The sequence below is a fragment of the Podarcis liolepis genome (genome assembly GCF_965112155.1).
Source record: "Podarcis liolepis genome assembly, chromosome: 1".
Lineage (NCBI taxonomy): Eukaryota > Metazoa > Chordata > Lepidosauria > Squamata > Lacertidae > Podarcis > Podarcis liolepis.
The window spans coordinates 101,264,251-101,282,774 of record NC_139554.1 but is presented as its reverse complement, the minus strand read 5'-3'; the positions used below and the strand labels follow the sequence as shown (position 1 = coordinate 101,282,774).

The following is an 18,524-nucleotide window of genomic DNA, read 5'->3' as shown; positions in this document are numbered from 1 at the left end:
CAGATTTCTCAGCCTCTAGCCTTTTTTCTGTTTCAAAATCAGGGATTCATTGAACATGTGTAAGTTTGAAAGAAGTGTGGCAATAGCAGGAGGCTCTATCTCCAACCATCAGTCAAATGTTGAAGGTCAGCATGTAGCCCTGCAAGTGTTTGCCAGTAGACCTTCCTTCCCCAGTCTCATGTTTCTTGTTGTTACTGCAATACAACTCCAGTCATCCCTGATGAGCCATGTTGGCTGGGGCTGATGGGAGTTGTAGTTCAACAACATCTAGAGGGCACTGGGTTAGGAAGGCTTCAATAGACTCCAAATGAGTGATTGGAGAGCCTGCCTTTTGTCGATTCCTCAGTCACACTGACAGAGTCTATATGCAGTTGTATACATGGAGGACTCCATACAAACCTTAAGCTGAACATGGTGAGTTGCAATAGGGCAATCACACCCCTCATCACATGGAAGCCCTTTTGTTACTTAGCTGGTTGGAACACTAGTTCAAATGCTACTTTACATTTATTTTTGTTCACCTGAATTTACATTGTGGGATTTCTAAAGAATGCTTAATTTTGTCTTACAAACTCTTTTATGTTCTTCCAGTTTTGTACAAAGCCTTCCAAAGCCTTGAAAATTGCTTTAAAAACACATAATATTATTCTTGACATAATACACAGGAGATTTATTCAGTTATGTTCAAAAGGTATTTGAATTGTGTAGGGGGGGAAAACGTGTGCATAGAACTAGGTTATAAGATCATAAGAGCTGGAAGGCACCTCAAAGGCAATCTGGGCCAACCAACTACTAGTGTAGGAGATCCACATCTACAGCATTCCTGAGAGGCGGCCATGCAGCCTCTCCTTCAAAATATCTAGTGAAGGAAAGTCCACCACCTTCCAAGGTCGTGTTTTCCACTACTAAACAGATCATCCAATCAGGAACTTCTTCTAAATGATCTAGAAAAAGCCTATAAAACCAGATTGTTAATTTAGTACTGATAGGCTGTTTGGACATCTGTGACTGCTTTTCTGAATGGAAGTTGTACGCATAGTTCATGCTTCAAAGGTAAAAATGGTTTTATTTTTCCTGTTCCTTTTAAGGTGCAAAAGATGGGCATGCATACACCAGCCTGTTTAATGTTTGCATGTTAGCACTCATACCTGTCAATCTAGAGTGAAACCAAAGCTTTACAAGGCCCATGAGGCCTTGTGGGGCTGGCTGTGACATTTATCTCCCGCCTCAAGTTGTTGCAGGCCAAATGGGTCAAGTGGGTGTGAACTGCCGCCCGTTAAACTCCTGCAGCTTATGAAAGAGAGCAGGGTTGAGTTGTACCGACCTCTCTCATAACTAGCAGCTGTTGTTGGCCACTCTGAAGCTCTGGGTGGGAGACTTCTAAATCTTCACTGGTATTTTTAAAGGTTGCTTTGTTCTTGAAACCGTTCTAAGCCTAGTCTTTCCAGAGATGATCATTAACACAGGAACATAGGGAGTTGCCCTATTCCATCTCAGGCCATGTGTCCATCTAGCTCAGTAGGACCAAAAAGAACTGGCATTGACTCTCCAGGATTTTCAGATGAGAGTCTCTTTCAGGCCTACCTGGAGATGCCAGGGATTGAACCTGGAATCTTTTGCATGCAAAGCAGATGCTGTACCAGGAATTTAACTTAGGGTATCCATTCCATGGATGACAACTGAAATAGCCCAATATATTAAATTCATATTGATATAATTAATTATGGGTGTTAAGGCTTAAGTGACTTATGGCTCACACTCACTACACAGTTACGAGAAAGTAATTTTAGGGGCTGTCCTGTTCATATCCATAGGCAAGATAAGAAAATAAAAAATTTGGAACAGCTGCCAGAGGGGAGTCCCACTTGCTCTATTGTTACTTTCACAGAATTCATGTCCCCTCCCCACAAAAGAAACCCCACCCACAGAAAACAAAAAATGCATCTTTCGTACTATTTTCTCATGCATAAGTTTAAAGCGATGCACAGTGGATCTACATAACTACATATGAGTTAATGTGTGGCCTTTGTGCCTTCTTATGCTATTCTGAATATTCAGGGGCCTCAAAATTTATCATTATGGTCGTTTAGTTAAGGATTGCCACTGTTATTGCAGAAACCGTGACAATAAAAACACTACCACACATTTGACCTGATAAGGTTTCCTAACATCCTCTCCCTTGCTGCTGTCCCCCATAGCATACCACTTCCTGACGGGAGAAATATCATCAGCAATTATGAAGAATTTTCAAAAGGAGACTAATTAAATGTATACAGTTATTTTAAAACTTGCAACTCCATTGTTTAATTACATATGTTGAACTGTGGCAAAAGTCTGAAAACACTTCACTTTCTCTTAATAGGGTAAAATGCAAACATCTACATGACAGATGACAAAGCCAAGCCCAAGTCTACATGAATGGCATCTCTGCCAGACCCACGACTTCTAGTGGCACCAGGGGCATTTCTGGGGCAGGATTGGACCATCACTGAAGCTCTCAGCTTTGCTGTCATTTTAAGAATGACTTGAGCACCTGAATCCATCATCATCAGTCACCAGTTGGGTATGTAGGGGATAGGCAAACTTTTAGGAATACTGGTCTCAAGCTGCATGTTCAAGCTGCATATACTTCAGATACGTTTCCTGAGTAATTCTTACAACAGCCTTGTAAGAAAGTCCACATTGCTCATGGGGAACTGATGGTTTGAGTCACTGGCTTCCCTAAGACCTCTAGCAAGTTCCCTGCATAGACAAGCGATGAACAGGGATTTTCCTGGATTACACTCAGTCCTTTAGTCACTGCTGTAGCTATATTGGTGCTACAGATGTGCTAATGGTAGCAACAGAATAGAAGCAGTAGCTGTTCTCTCAATAACATGCACCACTTAGAAAGGCTAATGCTAAGCAGTATATAAATTCCTTAAATAAAATATAAATGCACTTAGAAAGGCTAATGCTAAGCAGTATATAAATTCCTTAAATAAAATATAAATACAGTGGTACCTCGGGTTAAGTACTTAATTCGTTCCGGAGGTCCGTACTTAACCTGTAACGGTTCTTAACCTGAAGCACCACTTTAGCTAATGGGGCCGCCTGCTGCTGCTGTGCCGCCAAAGCACGATTTCTGTTCTCATCCTGAAGCAAAGTTCTTAACCTGAAGCACTATTTCTGGGTTAGTGGAGTCTGTAACCTGTAGTGTATGTAACTTGAAGTGTATGTAACCCGAGGTACCACTGTATTGGTAAAATATCAGCAGCAAAACAGGCTCAGCAAGCAACCCTAGTAAAAGTAAGTGTGCCAGTCCTGTGTTTGTCCCAGATAAAGAGGGATTTGCAGACCCTTACTATTCTCCTCCTTTGCAATGCCTAGTTAGTTTCTTTGCCTTTAAGGCAGTGCATTGAAACCCTTTATATTTTGTATTTTTGGGACACCAAGACATAGCTTTTGTATTCTCCAACCCACCCCACCCCGTTACACAATTCAAAAGCTACACTCTGCTCCTCTGCACATCAGCTGCATTCTTATTAACGGCGTGGCCGATTTCTGATGCTCCTGATTTGTTTGATAAAGAGCTAGTTGAGATGCTGGGCATGTTAATAAGGGGTCATATGCTTTCCCTGTGTTCTCAGCAAGGTGCCCGCCTATGGCACACAACCTGGCACGGCCCACATTCTTATACTGCTCCTAACAGGCAGAGCGCACCGGCCTTTCCCCCCCAATTCACCCGATCATTCACAAGTTAGCTCCAACCCAGCCTTGTAATTGCCATTCGTCACACTTATAGGGTACGCTTTTATGTGCTGTATCTCACTGATGTCTCTCAACGCCAGGCCAGTGCCACAGGGTACTAGTCTACAACAAAGATCTCAAACGCAGTTTAAAAGGTAACACCATAAAAGAGAAAAATAATAGCTAAAATCACGGCCAGATACCTACAGGCTCTGTGGATTTTCTCAGTTCAACCGGTGCTCAGATTCAGAGCTAGTATCTTCTGTGGCATGCACAGAGTGTCAAGCTGTCTTCTTATGCCCCTGCCCAGACAGCAATCTTGAAGACGTATTTTCCGGCAAGGGAAGACAATTGATTATGTAGATATGAAAAGGCTTTTTGTCTCAGCACCTTCCAGCTAAGGGTGAGACAGGAGGAAATACAGGCTTATTCTTTTGTCATGGGGGTTAGCTCTGAGTTTAGGTTATGAATTCAATACTGTTTCAGGCAAGTTCATATGGCTGGCAATCCTCACTGTATCTAGGAAAAAGAGAGGGGAGGCTTACCATCTGGATATGATGATGTGAATACACTGACAGCATGAACCAGCAAGTCCATGTAGCGGGTGGACACTTGACCACTGCAGTCTTGACCACTTTCAGATCCTTTCTGAACTGTTGCAATCTTGCAACCATGCAAATTACAGCAGCCACACACAGACACACACACAGAGACACACACGGCAATAGTTCATCCCATCTGGGTCACAAAGGAATGAGTGATTCCACATTCTCTCAGAGGTATTGAAAAGAGGGTACTTGTTTACAAACTGGTCGATAGACTTGGACCTACAGTTTCTCAAATGGGATATGTGCCCAAGACAAGTGCTATTTTCAAGCTGTGGTACCAAGGAGTTTGAAAACATATTGGATAGTGCAGGCTGGGATGGTAGAATGTGAAAGAAAGAAAGAAAGAAAGAAAGAAAGAAAGAAAGAAAGAAAGAAAGAGCTAAACTTGCTACCAAAATTTAATATAAAGTGAATTTCAAAACAAATTGTAAGGTTCCTGTACATATATATGTTAAGAGGAATGTAAGTTGAGCAGTTAATGTGCATAATAATCAGCTGTTGTGCACATTTACCAGGTCTCATGGAGAATGAACACATGATCCTTGAAGAGGGAATTAGGGACATTACCCAGTCAATATGCATAACCATAACAAGCCTTGGGGAATGTGCTTATCTTGGTTGAATTCTGTACATTCTCTGGCCATTATGCGTAACCCCCACAGGCTTTGGGGAATATGTATATCTGGGCTTCATCTTCTACAATTTCTGGGCAATGTGCACATTTTCTAGTCAGTATGCAAAGTCTCTGTAAGAAAAGTGCATTTCTCCCCACCTCTATTTCTTGTTCAGAAGTATGCAATCTCTACTCCCCAGGCTGTTTCTAGACCACTGCCTAATCTTAAATAGGCCAATGCATACCCTCCCACACATCAGCCAAGGAACAGGAAGAAGTGGGGAGATAAAGATAACGATTTATCCAGAAAAATATTCATACATTCATTTATAACCTACCCTTTCTCCATAGTCAAAATAAAAAAATTCCTTCCAGTAGCACCTTAAAGACCAACTAAGTTAGTTCTTGGTATGAGCTTTCGTGTGCATGCACACTTCTTCAGATACCACACGTGTGCATGCACATGAAAGCTCATACCAAGAACTAACTTAGTTGGTCTTTAAGGTGCTACTGGAAGGAATTTTTTTATTTTGACTATGGCAGACCAACACGGCTACCTATCTGTAACCTTTCTCAATAGGCACCTTTTTTTTGCATCCCACCCCCCTTTTAATCACTCTCAGTTCATGTCCTAAAATGCAGCTAATATTCATGTACTTAGACTTGTTTTAACACAGAAATACATTTTCTGTATGTTTTAGAAAGTTTTCATAGTTAAACAACTGAATAATAAAATACATCTGAGTTTCATTTTTTTATTGGGGGGACCTCATGGAGATTTAACTATACTAAAGTCAGGAATCAATTCTAGACAATATTCTGAGAAGATGTATTTCTGTTTCATGTGGTCCATTAATAGGAAGAAAACAATGTTAAATAACAAAGAGAAAAATGGGTTTCCTTTCTTTTTGCAAGCCCTTGTGTGTTGTAAGTAATTATATACATGGCTGAGAACTATAAACTAGCCTCACAAATACAGATTGACCTACCTGTATATTTTTCAGTAAGAAGCAATGTCTACTATTTCCAGGGGGGTAAAGTCTGCAGTTCTAAGCTATATACAAATGATAAAAGCAAAGACATCAAAGTGTTCAGCCTTTCAACTCATGCTCAATTAGAATAAAAGTTTTGGTTGATGTTTTAAACATTTAGGGCTAACTAACTGTGACAGCATCTCAGCTCTGCAAATGGGATGATTTTGGATTGACTTTTGATCTGACTGACAGTTTCTTATACACTTCAGTGTCGGTTTATAACACACAAGTCCACATTTGAATGCACATGTGTCTAATTAGAAACTGTTTATGGACTAGCCACATAAATTTAACACACAAGAGTAAAAGGACTTCTTTTTTTAAAGGGGGGATGCAGTTTAATGGAAGGGAGCTAATTTGAAAAGGTGCCTGATGTATTCATTTCTTTTGCAACTTGAAGAAAAGGGCACATTTACCATATGGGAAACCTTTAACAGGAGCATTTAAAATAAAAGGTCAATAAATGACCCATCAAAAATAGTTTAGTACAAACAGAAGTGGGGAGAGGTAAATGGCCAAAAACATTTTTAGGGAACAATCCTGACCTCAGCAGGAGGACAAGCAATATCATCACAGCTACTTTGGCATTGTCAATAATATGGTACACTCTTGCTTCCTTTAATGAAGCTTGTGTGAAGATTTTAACACCAAAAAAAAAGTCTGAAAAAAGAATCATTCTATTGCAAGGGGCATGGAAATTAGTTTTAAAAACCAACCCCACCTTTGGCTCATCACCAGTTATTTTACATTGTGGGGCAATGGCCATAGCATCCATTAGCAGACTGTCCTTGTGAATTACGGTACACCATCCTGTTTCCATCAGACCTATTGTACTCAGAACAGAAAATTTACTTCATCATGAGGCATGACTTTCCACCTTTCCATTGCACTGCATTTTAGAGTGGCTGATAGAAATGTATTTGTACTCATGTCCTGCAGACTTTAAGGCAAAATTAAAAATAAAATACTGTACTAGCTCATGTTACATATTCACAAAGCAAAAGTGCCCAAGTACTGCCTTGGTTGCATGCAGGGTGGCCATGAAAGCCAGTCAGAGAATAGCCCTCTGTTTGAATGGCTCTTCAGTCCAAGTCTAATTCAAGGTTTCTTCTTGTTCTTAAAGAAACAATTTCTAAACCCAGCTTCAGGATTGTGTTCTGCTATCTTACATGTGATCACATAATAACAGTCCTGAAAGGCCTAGGTTGGCTCCCAGTATGTTTCTGAGCACAATTCAAAGTGTTGGTGCTGACCTTTAAAGCCCTAAACGGCCTCGGCCCAGTATACCTGAAGGAGCGTCTCCACCTCCATCATTCTGCCTGGACACTGAGGTCCAGCGCTGAGGGCCTTCTGGCGGTTCCCTCACTGTGAGAAGCAAAGCTACAGGGAACCAGGCAGAGGGCCTTTTGGTGGTGGCGCCCGCCCTGTGGAACACCCTTCCACCAGATGTCAAAGAGATAAACAACTTTCTGACCTTTAGAAGACATCTGAAGGTAGCCCTGTTTAGGGAAGTTGTTAATGTTTGATGTTTTATGGTGTTTTTAATATTCTGTTGGGAGCCGCCCAGAGTGGCTGGGGAAACCCAGCCAGATGGGCAGGATATTCTTAATAATAATAATAATAATAATAATAATAATAATAATTAGATTTTACTTCATTATGGTCCCTCAGTGCATATAGAAGAGTACTTACTTCTGGCCTCAAAAATATTTTCCACAGCCACTTTGCATGCAGGAAAAATAAAAAATGACACAGCTTTAGCATCAAGGTTTGCATATGGAACATGTCAGATAAGGAAGGGAAGGCCCACCTGAAGCTGAGGATTTTCTTCCTGTGTTTTGTCTGGAAAGGATGAAGAAAAAAATGAAATGGAAGAATATGAGTTTATTCAGATCATTTAATCTACCTCTCTCATAGAGGATTCGTGACAACTCAGGTGACGCCGTAGCACTGATACCAGCGAACACAGACGGGGTTGGTGAAGAGCCTGAAGTGGGAAGCGCCAAAATGAATAAGAATATAATAACATTTTCTTGATGAAATAATACTTCCATGTCAGAGAAAACGAAACTGTCAGCATTCCTTTGTAGGTCTCTCTCAGGCTTAAGAAAGGGTCCTTGACAGTTCTCGCACTGCCTTTAAATATCTTATTGAAATGTAGATTAAGTCTGTACATCTTATAATAGTTGGAAAGCCTTTTCATTTTAAGTCTTGTAGAAAACCAAGAATTAAGTAAGTATTAACTTTAGCAGTTATATTTCAGCATTTTTTTCCGCAGGTTGATCCTTCCTAGACCTAATATTTAGATTTATTTAAAGCGACAGTAGATTACCTGCCAGTACAGTAGGAATGGCATTATGCATTGCTAGCAATTGCTATAAAGTAAGATTGATTGCATCCATAACATTGCTGTCTTTCATGCATTTTATATACAGAGTGGCACAGAAAGTCCTTTCATTTGTGAGGATATTTCAGTAGTTCTGGGTTTTTAAAATTTTCATTATTTCAAAGTGTTCTCTGGCATAGTTTACCACTGCTTATCTGTTTAGATGTAAAAGTCATGATCTGGAAACGTATGGCATATAAATTATCTGCCAGGAGATTTATGGGGCAGGGTTAGTCCTCAAACTTTTGATATCTCCTGTGGTGTTTTTAGTTACTAAATTGTACACAGGAAGCAGCTTCCAATGGAACTTGGGCAGTGCAAGTTCTAATTGACTGAATTAGACCAATTACACGAGAGAGCTGGTGTAAATTGAATATAAGATTGCATTTTTTATCTGATGATATTATTAAATTGTGTTGTAATAGTCACAATTGTTTTACAAGTAAAGATTTCTGTAGATTTCATTTATTTATTTTTTACATTTTAACCTTTGCATTTTTGTTTTTAACTAAACTGCATACCTAAACTTCTCAGAAGGAACTAACAACGAGTAAGCATATGTGGTGAAATAGGTTTTCAGAAGAGTTGCTGCAATGGTCTATGTATGGGGGGGGGACTTCAGGCTTTCAGCAAATGCTCAGAATGTTGAAAGCACGTCTAAGTCTGAGGTGCAGTAGGATAGTTGGGTGTTTTGCCCAAAAATAAATGCACATTTGTGATTTCCTGGTTCCGTCTACTATGCTTTTAATTGTTTCATCCCTCCCACTCACAAAAAATTGACTGTGAAAACTTGCATTCACAGAAATCCCTCTAAAACCAATGACACCTAAGCAATAAAACTGTCAGACAACACACAGCTAAACTTTCATCTCACAAATGATAGAGGCTGAGGCTACCAATGATTACTAATTATGATGGCTCTTGGTTACCTCAACTATTGGGACTGAATATGAATTCTTGGGGAGCAACAGCATGAAAGGCCTATTGTCCTCATGTTCTGCCTGGAGGTTTCCCATCGGAATCTCTTTGGCCATCGCGGGAAACACTCAGGAATCCCTTCTAATCCAGAAGGGCTCTTTGTGTGTTCCTATGTTCTTAAAATACATATATATATATATACAGGGCACACTGCCCTTCTAGCCTGTGGAAGTAGAACACTCTCTTCCAAAGTCTGAATGAGAAATGAGTGCAAGGGGAACGTTTCAGGCATATTTTGGCCTAATGTATGTGTATGCAAATATTTGAATGTAGATAAGAAAATATTGTCCCTGGCTCATTTGAAATGGAGCAAGAACATTTCAGAAGGAAATGATTCATGAATGGGCAAAGATAGAGTCTGAGTTATGCAGAAAGCGAAAATTCAAAGCAAGTTAACGTTGAAATACTACATGGGAAATTATCTAACTCCTCTGGTAGCAGTTAAATGCAACAACTTGAACATTTTGGCAATCTCTGTAAGAGGGTACTGGCATGCTTTTTCGTGGGTTTGGGGAATGCTATTTAAATAATCCAGGAAATTATTTTTTCCCCTTTTCTTTAAGCATTGAAATAGATTTGAATCTAAGACCTACCCTTGAGTTATGCATATTTGGTCTTCGATTGGCATGGCCAATTGAGCAGCATGGCCAACAGAATTTTGCAGCCATGAACAACAGCCAAGTTAATAATCTGTAAAAGATGGAAAGACTGGAAGGGATCTTCTAGCCTTGAATAGTGCATATTTTCCATGAAAAAAATATCAGTTGGCACACTAAGGAAATAATCAAGTGACTGGTGAGAGAGAGAGAGAGAGAGAGAGAGAGAGAGAGAATGCTGAATGGATATAAGATTTACTGCACACACTTTATAAGGAATGTTTTCTCTTCATGGATTTTTCTTTATTTCACTCTTTCTCCGTTTTTAAAAAATGCCTGGATTCTTCCCATTCTGCATGGCTGAACATCCAAGAAAGTACAATACCTTCTTGCAGCTTATAGATACAATGGTACAACAAACTTGACATCTGCTTGCAAGTGTTGAATATTTGTTCAAAGGGGATTAAAATTAAACAGGAGAGCTGAAAATATTATGTATTCTAAAGCAACTTGTTTAATAGGTAACAAAGGCACACAGAAGCTACTTTTCTGTGAGTAGCTTCTGTTCAGCTGGTAAAAGGTAAAGGGACCCCTGACTCTGGGGTTGCGGCAATTATCTTGCTTTACTGGCCAAGGGAGCTGGCACCAAGCTTCTGGGTCATGTGGCCAGCATGACTAAGCTGCTTCTGGCTAACCAGAGCAGCGGACGGAAACACCATTTACCTTCCTGCTGCACTGGTACCTATTTCTCTACTTGCACTTTGATATGCTTTCAAACTGCTAGGTTGGCAGGAGCAGGGACTGAACAACGGGAGCTCATCCCATCACAGGGATTCGAACCGCCAACCTTCCAATCGGCAAGCCCAAGAGGCTCTGCGGTTTAGACCACAGCGCCACCCGCGTCTCAGCTGGAGGAACGTTTAAATGACCCCATCATGAAGTCAGGATCAGTCATAGTAGTCCTAGCCTTAAGCTATGCATTTCCATGCGGCTCTGCATGATGTGAAAGAAGAAGAAGAAGAGTTTGGATTTGATATCCCGCCTTTCACCCCCATTTAAGGAGTCTCAAAGCGGCTAACATTATCCTTTCCCTTCCTCCCCCACAACACACACTCTGTGAGGTGAGTGAGGCTGAGAGGCTTCAGAGAAGTGTGACTAGCCCAAGGTCACCCAGCAGCTGCATGTGGAGGAGCGGAGACGTGAACCCGGTTCCCCAGATTACGAGACTACCGCTCTTAACCACTACACCACACTAGCTCACGCTGAAATCTGAAATCTAAAACTCTGAAAGGGACAAGACACCCCAAATGTACCACAAATATAGATTGCTTGGTAGGTAAAGAGGGACTTGATGAACCTCCTGTGGAGTTGTGTTTAGTTGTGGATTGATAATGCCAATTGTGTTGTATTTCCGTGTGGATTCTTTTGTGGTTTCTCAGTTGTGGTTCATTGGGTCAAAAAGTATTTAAAAGTGGCACTGAAACCCTAGAAAGGATCTGTGGCATGCATACGAATGGGGAAATAATTTATCTCTGATCGGATTCCCAATTCAATTAGGTCGAGACTTCACTGGGAACTGTACTAGGCAGCTCTTTTGTGTCTACTCTCTCCTTGAAATAATAATAACAAGCACCACTGAATGCAATGGCAGTTATTCCCAGTAATTTTAGGATTGCATTGTTAAAAAGGGAAGGTATGGGAAGGCTGGGATAGGAATTAGGACCAAGTTAGGTAATATGTAAACTATGTATCAGGGCCTAAGGACAGTGGAGAATTCTGAAGGAAACAGAAGTAGAAATCAAAGGCCCCTTGCACCCCTGACAAGGAGTTGCATTGGTGTCCCCTGCCCACAAAAAAATGCCTTTGAGTAACAGTGCAAGAAGGATGGAAAGGTTCTCTCGCATTTGATCTAACCATGAGAGCACTGATGCCTAGCCCACACATATATATCATACACTCCATAGTCTGAAATGTGGTTTTTGTTTTGGAGGGGGCAGGCCTGCACTCCCAGCAGGTGATGGGAGTTCCAACAACCTCTGGGTACACCTGTGGTGGAAATTGCCAATGTTCACTTCTTCTCCTCGTGCCCTGAATAGAAATCAACCTAGCAAATACAATCAATGTGTGCTGTTGTTGCTCTTTTCAGATTGCAAAGAACACATAATTGATGACGCTCCCCCCCCCTTTACATTGTGTTACCTTTGCATTTAAATGAATAGTGAGGGGAAAATGTAATGTAAAATTTCACCACAGTAGACAGTGAGATTACTAACATAACTTTTGTTGGAAGTTGAACTGCAGTGGAATGGAAACAGGGCTGCATGCAATGAAGAAAGGTCAGCAGAGAAATTCATGCCTTTTCAAATCCTTATAGCTGTGCCCTTAAGTGCAGTGCTCTTCTTCCCCACAGACTGCAAGGTCAGTGAGTGGGGACCCTAGAGTGGTAGTAGGGGCACTTTAACCCTTCATCATCCACTGTGGTCTTTTTGTGGATCAGAACTCCTGTTCTGATCCACATTTGTACTGGAAAAACTACTCACTTCAGTGGCAGGGTTCCCTCCCCTCCATATATGAGCTGCACAACAATCTTGGCTGGTATGATAATGGAGATAGCAAAGGTTAAAGCCCCCTAACCCTACCATAGGCCTAGTTCCCCATACTCTGGCACCCCCAAAAAAGTAACCCCATCTGTACTTATTGGTGCAGATATGAAGTTAATATATCGCTATGAGAAACTAAGAAAGCATTCTGGGTAAAAACACAGCAAAATCATCCATTTCCAAATGCCTCCTGTTGTAGCATTGTGTCCTGCTGTCTGGATGACAGTTTGTAAGTTGTTTTTGCTTGACTCCATATTTATTGCAAGGACATGGTAAATACATATTGATTACCCTCTTTGTTCTAAATAGTCCCTGTTTTGCTGGCAAAGTTCCCCTTGTTTTCTTCCTCCCTTTCTTTGAAAATACTACCAAGTGATTAAAAACACACAAAAAGCAGCCTTTAAATTTTATTACAATAGCTGGATGGCTGAGCTCCTTTGCTCCCTCTGTTGGTTCTGCTGTTGAAGTTAAGTCAATAAATAAAATGCCCTTCTCGAGTAGAAATTATCCTGTAAAAGTAAATAATAATAATAATAATAATAATAATAATAATAATAATAATTGTAGCAAGACAGTATTTGTCACAATTATAATCTAAAGCTCGAGGGAAGGAAGCTGAATAAAGTATTATTTCAATTTTTATATTTCATTTACTAATTGTAAAGCCTTTTTACTAAAGTTTCCTACTCAAAATAGTGTGAGGTTGAAGAACAATGATGGGATGAAGGAACTCGACTTTTGGCGCAATTAAAGGCTCTCCCATGCATGCCACTAGATTTTTAATTATTTTAGATACTTGATGTTCTATATAAAGAGAGAGAGATTTCATATCCATTAAAGAAAGTACAGAAGGTTGACCTTGCCTTTCATAGATTTGCATTGTATTTGGACCTTGTTATGCACCATGGTCAACTTCCTTTTGTAACACAATGAGCAGTTTAGCCTTATTGGAGACAGAGGGATTATGATGCATGCTATTGAACAAATCTAATCTCTTGAAGAAAGGCTAATCTCTGGAATGGAAGGTCCATTCCCACCAACAAGTATGTTATGGCCTACTAGCCCATTCACAGTGGTGCTACCAGGCAGAAGCCCAGAGCCCCACTCAGCAGAGGGAGCAGGAAGACCCCAAATCCAGTGGTACCTCAGGTTATAAACACCTTGGGTTACAAACACTTTAGGTTACAGACTCCGCTAACCCAGAAGTAGTATCTCGGGTTAAGAACTTTACCTCAGGATGAGAACAGAAATCGCGTGGTGGCGGCAGCAGGAGGCCCCATTAGCTAAAGTGGTACCTCAGGTTAAGAACGGTTTCAGGCTAAGAATGGACCTCTGGAATGAATTAAGTTCATAACCAGAGGTACCACTGTAATAGTAGTAGTAGTAGTAGTAGTAGTAGTAGTAGTAGTAGTAATTTATTATTTCTACCCCGCCCATCTGGCTGGGTTTCCCCAGCCACTCTGGGCAGCTTCCAACAGAAGGTTAAAAATACATTAAATACAGTACATTAAAATAAAATGCAGCAGGACTCATTCTCTGCATTTGGAAGTAGTTCCAGAGTCTAAAAACATCACACTGTAATGCTGCCCCTACATTCTTCCCAGTTTGCTCAAAACCTATGCTGTTTTCTTCCACCATGTTATATGATAAAGGGCAGGTGAGCAGATCTACAAAACCTGTGACAGCTCTGGACAGATCGTACTTGCAAAGGAGAGAGCAAAGTGTTCCAATACTTGCTTCTGGGTGGTGCCACTTTACCTACATAAGCATAGATACCCTCTACAAAAGATTTTACAATCCCCCCCCCCAGTTACATAAACGAATCAAAGCCCCCCTCAGAAATTCCGTTTTCTTACTGTTCCATACGCCTGCTGAATAGTTTGTTTATGATGACTCTGGACATTACAGGTCCTCTTTACCTTCTTGGTGAACGTGTTACCCTCACTGCAAAATGGACTTGAAATTTGGGCCTAAATGTTAGCATCGCCATCAGACTCAACAGAGAAGACAAACACTCCTTCACAGTAATGGAGCAGCGGAAGTTCATTGGTCGCAAAGAGCTTCCTCCCTGATTGCTCACCTGCCACCCTTCTCAAGCCCAGTAAACTGTAAATAAAATGAAGCACTGAAACCTAATCTTTGAGTGCTCTGTATTCATGAATTTTGTCCTGGTTCAGGGATTATCTACTGTGGCGTTTGAAACCTGAGCAGTGTGGGCTTTGTTCCTTTCCCATATCTATAATAAATAACCATTCTTATTTGTTTCAGTAAGCATGATGTAAGAGTCAGAAAGCTGGAGATAAGGGTACCCAGGGAAACTATTTAAACTATAGGTAATGGGCTAGATTCCCAGGCTCAGCTACCAGGGAGCAAGGTAATTAAATACCTTGCCCAAATATTGTAAGTTCCAAATTCATCAGTGTACCACTGATTTAATTTGATCAATACAAAAAGTAAAGAAAAATCTGTTTTCTATATAATAAGAATGCAGCATTTCTTACTGGGTTTCTGGGTTTGTTTGAATGTTTTACGTCTTGCTCTCAGACACTACACATTTATAGTGTTTCCCTGTTAGAGAGCAGATAGTGTTGTGGCATAGTAACACTGTGTGGTTGTGTATGGAAAGAGAGAAATGGAGAGTGGGGGAAGAAAGATCTTCTGGGATCAGGCAGAAGCAAGAAGGCACAGGAAATAACTAGGATGAAGGGGCAGCGGAGACGAGAACAGTAGAATAGGAAAGAAAACCAATGACAAAGAAAGTCACATGAAAAGAGGAAGAGCAAAGGGAAAGCATGGAAATGTACCTAATATGGCGTATTGAATTTTAACTTGCTGATTTTGCTGGGGGTCCAATGCATTCATGTGACATGGCATTTCAACCAATAACCCGTCATCCCTTGTCACATCTTTATTACTATGGGGAGGGCCATAGCTCTGCTCCGCATGTACAAGGTCCCTGGTAGGGATGTAAGAAGGTATTTTCCATTCTGCCCTCTTCTTGGTCACATGAAGGACTGTTTCTGTACCACAGCAGTTTGCTGCCCACTGTGGCAAAATTATATCAGAATAATTTACATAATTAGCCCTATAAATTACTTCACCCGTCGGCTACTCCACCCCATTAATTTAAATGTAAAGGAAACACAATGCAAACTTTTGGAGGGGGGGGCGTTATTGGGTTGTTGTTATTTTGATTATATGTTTTGTGTTTTCATATTGTGATTTTATCCTGTGATTCTGTGAATTTTACTATTTATACCCCAGCCATATGACTGAGTTGCCCCAGCTACCCTGGGTGGCTTCCAACATATATTAAAACATAATAAGACATCAAACATTAAAAAAAATCTTCCCTAAGCAGGGCTGCCTTCAGATGGCTCAGGGGTCAGATAACTCCATAGCCTCCAACTTTTCTCCAGTGAAAATAGGGACATCCTACCATACCCTCCAAGGGATGTGGGTGGCGCTGTGGGTTAAACCACAGAGCCTAGGGTTTGTGGATCAGAAGGACAGCGGTTCAAATCCCCGTGATGGGGTGAGCTCCCGTTGTTCGGTCCCTGCTCCTACCAACCTAGCAGTTCCAAAGCACGTCAAAGTGCAAGTAGATAAATAGGAACCGCTGCTCTGGTTCACCAGAAGCGGCTTAGTCATGCTGGCCACATGACCCGGAAGCTGTATGCCAGCTCCCTCGGCCAATAAAGTGAGATGAGTGCCGCAACCCCAGAGTCAGCCACAACTGGACCTAATGGTCAGGGGTCCCTTTACCTTTACCTTGCCATACCCTCCAATATTTCTCTGATGAAAACAGGGACACCCTAAGGAAAAGTGGGACATTCCAGGATCAAATTAGAAACTCGGACAGCTTCTGTAAATCTGGGACTGTCCCTGGAAAATAGGGACACTTGGAGGGTCTGAGAAAAACCGTTCAGGGGAAGAAGGCAGGCAAGCAGATAGATATGCGCCAATAGTACAGAGATGCAAATGCTGTGCATGACTAATGATGGGAGTGTCACTGGAATTTGTTCTCAGCAAATTGCAAGGCTCTCGAATAAGGTAATACAGAATAATTTAAAGTTTGGGAAGCTTTTACCTCCTCGCTTGCTCATGTATGAATTCCCGTGGGTCCTCTGAGTCCGAGTTTATTGACCCTTAGGGCATGAAGCCAAGCCCATCTGTTTATCGAAGCCAGCTTTGTGTGGGAGGCGCCTTGCGTCTAAATGACCAGCTGGGGATACCGTTTCCAAGGCCCTTTAAATTATGGTGGCTGTTGGTGATTAATCTCAGGTTTGTCTGGATTTTGCCCGTTACCAGCAATCTCTCTCTTGAATTGCAATTGCCTACAGAGACTGTCATGGAGTGTAAGCAAGCATTTAAAATTCAGGTAATATGCATAAGCAAAAGTAATGACTAATTTTTGTCCTTAACTATTTACCTAGGTTTGCATTGGAAAAGCATCTGACTTAAAAAATAATAATGATAGCATTCCTACAAGGATAGTGCTATAATACATTAGTACTTTTCACAGAGCGTTTGAATGTCACTCAATGTGATGTCGATTAAAAAGGTAAAGGTAAAGGACCCCTGACAGTTAAGTCCAATCGCAGACGACTCTGGGGTTGCGGCGCTCATCTCACTTTACAGGCCGAGGGAGCAGCCATTTGTCCGCAGACAGTTTTTTCTGGGTCATGTGGCCAGCATGACTAAGCCGCTTCTGGTGCAATGGAACACTGAAACCAGAGCAGTGCACGGAAACACTGTTTACCTTCCCGCCAGAGCGGTACCTATTTATCTACTTGCACTTTTTGGGGCGTGCTTTCAAACTGCTAGGTTGGCAGTGGAAGAGCATAGTTTTGCATGCAAAAGAATCTATCCCTGGCATACGGCTGAGAAGACCCCTTCTCTGAAACGTCAAGAGAGCTGCTGCTTATCAGTATGGGCAGTGGGTGGAGCAATGATCTGACTCAGGACAGCCATGCACAGGGCTTTCCCCCACCCCAGCCAGAGCTCACTGCAGCTCAGTTCTGGAACCTCTCAGGTAGACACCATTGCCATTCTAAGAGAACAAGGGAGATGTTCATGGTGAGCTCCAGCAACTCTTTTTCTAGAAAAATAGCACTAGCCATGCATACATAGAGGTTCCTTTCACCAGCTACTGAACATGTGGAGGCTGTGGGAAGAGCCATCTGGCAAAGGAGATCAGAGAGTGGGTCCACTGGGCAGGATCCCTCTTTCCTCCCCATATTTTTAGGAAATTCAGATGCATTCCAAGAGTTTGAAGTTCTCAAGAAGCACTCCAGCCTTCTGTGGGCTGTCTATTCCCATAGAAGTGCATGGGGAGGGGAATAAATGTGCTTGCTCTGACCTCCACTGCCATCCTCATCAGCCTCTGTGAGTTGGAGGCAGATCTCTGCAACAGGGAACTTGGTCTTTCTTCTCATGGAGAACCCTGAAAGCTCAGGAGGTCAAATCATGCAGCGAGCCTACATGAGTAGAAAAGTGGCCCTTCCTGCAGAGGGATGCAGGGGGTGGAGATGATGCACTTGTTCTCATTGTGTGATGGATTAGAAGTTATGGAGAAGGGCTGCAGAGCATCTCCTTTGCACACATAATGTCCCAGGCTCAACCACAGGCATCTCCAGGTAGGGTTCAGAGAGACTGTTCCAGATGATGGAGATCTGCTGCCATTCCCTGTAGACAATACTAAGCTACATGGACAGAATCTGACTCTTTATAAGACAGCTTCAGTATCCCTATAGATGTTGGTGTTGAAGGAATGCATGTATGAAGCTACACATGTGAGATGAGCTGGACCAGGATCCTAATTTAATTGTGAAGTGGCTCGAGATGCAGACCCTGAACAGGCCTGCCTATATTCTTTGCTTGCTGCTTTACAACAGCAGTGAAAAGAAGAAGAAGAAATACATTTATTAGAGCAATTAAGTGGTGTCTGTGTGTTTGCAAGAGGGGCGGCGGCGGTGGG

At 41.6% G+C, this 18,524-nt stretch overlaps 1 long non-coding RNA gene across 1 annotated transcript in view; it reads left to right on the top strand.

Annotated features, from left to right (window-relative positions):
* The first annotated feature begins 374 nt into the window (after positions 1-374).
* LOC310703338 overlaps positions 375-18,524 on the top strand; it is an 80,674-nt gene continuing 62,524 nt past the window's right edge. The window contains exons 1-2 of the long non-coding RNA XR_014524087.1: positions 375-414; positions 2,363-2,563. This is a non-coding gene — a long non-coding RNA (uncharacterized lncRNA). The remainder of the gene's footprint in view (positions 415-2,362; positions 2,564-18,524) is intronic.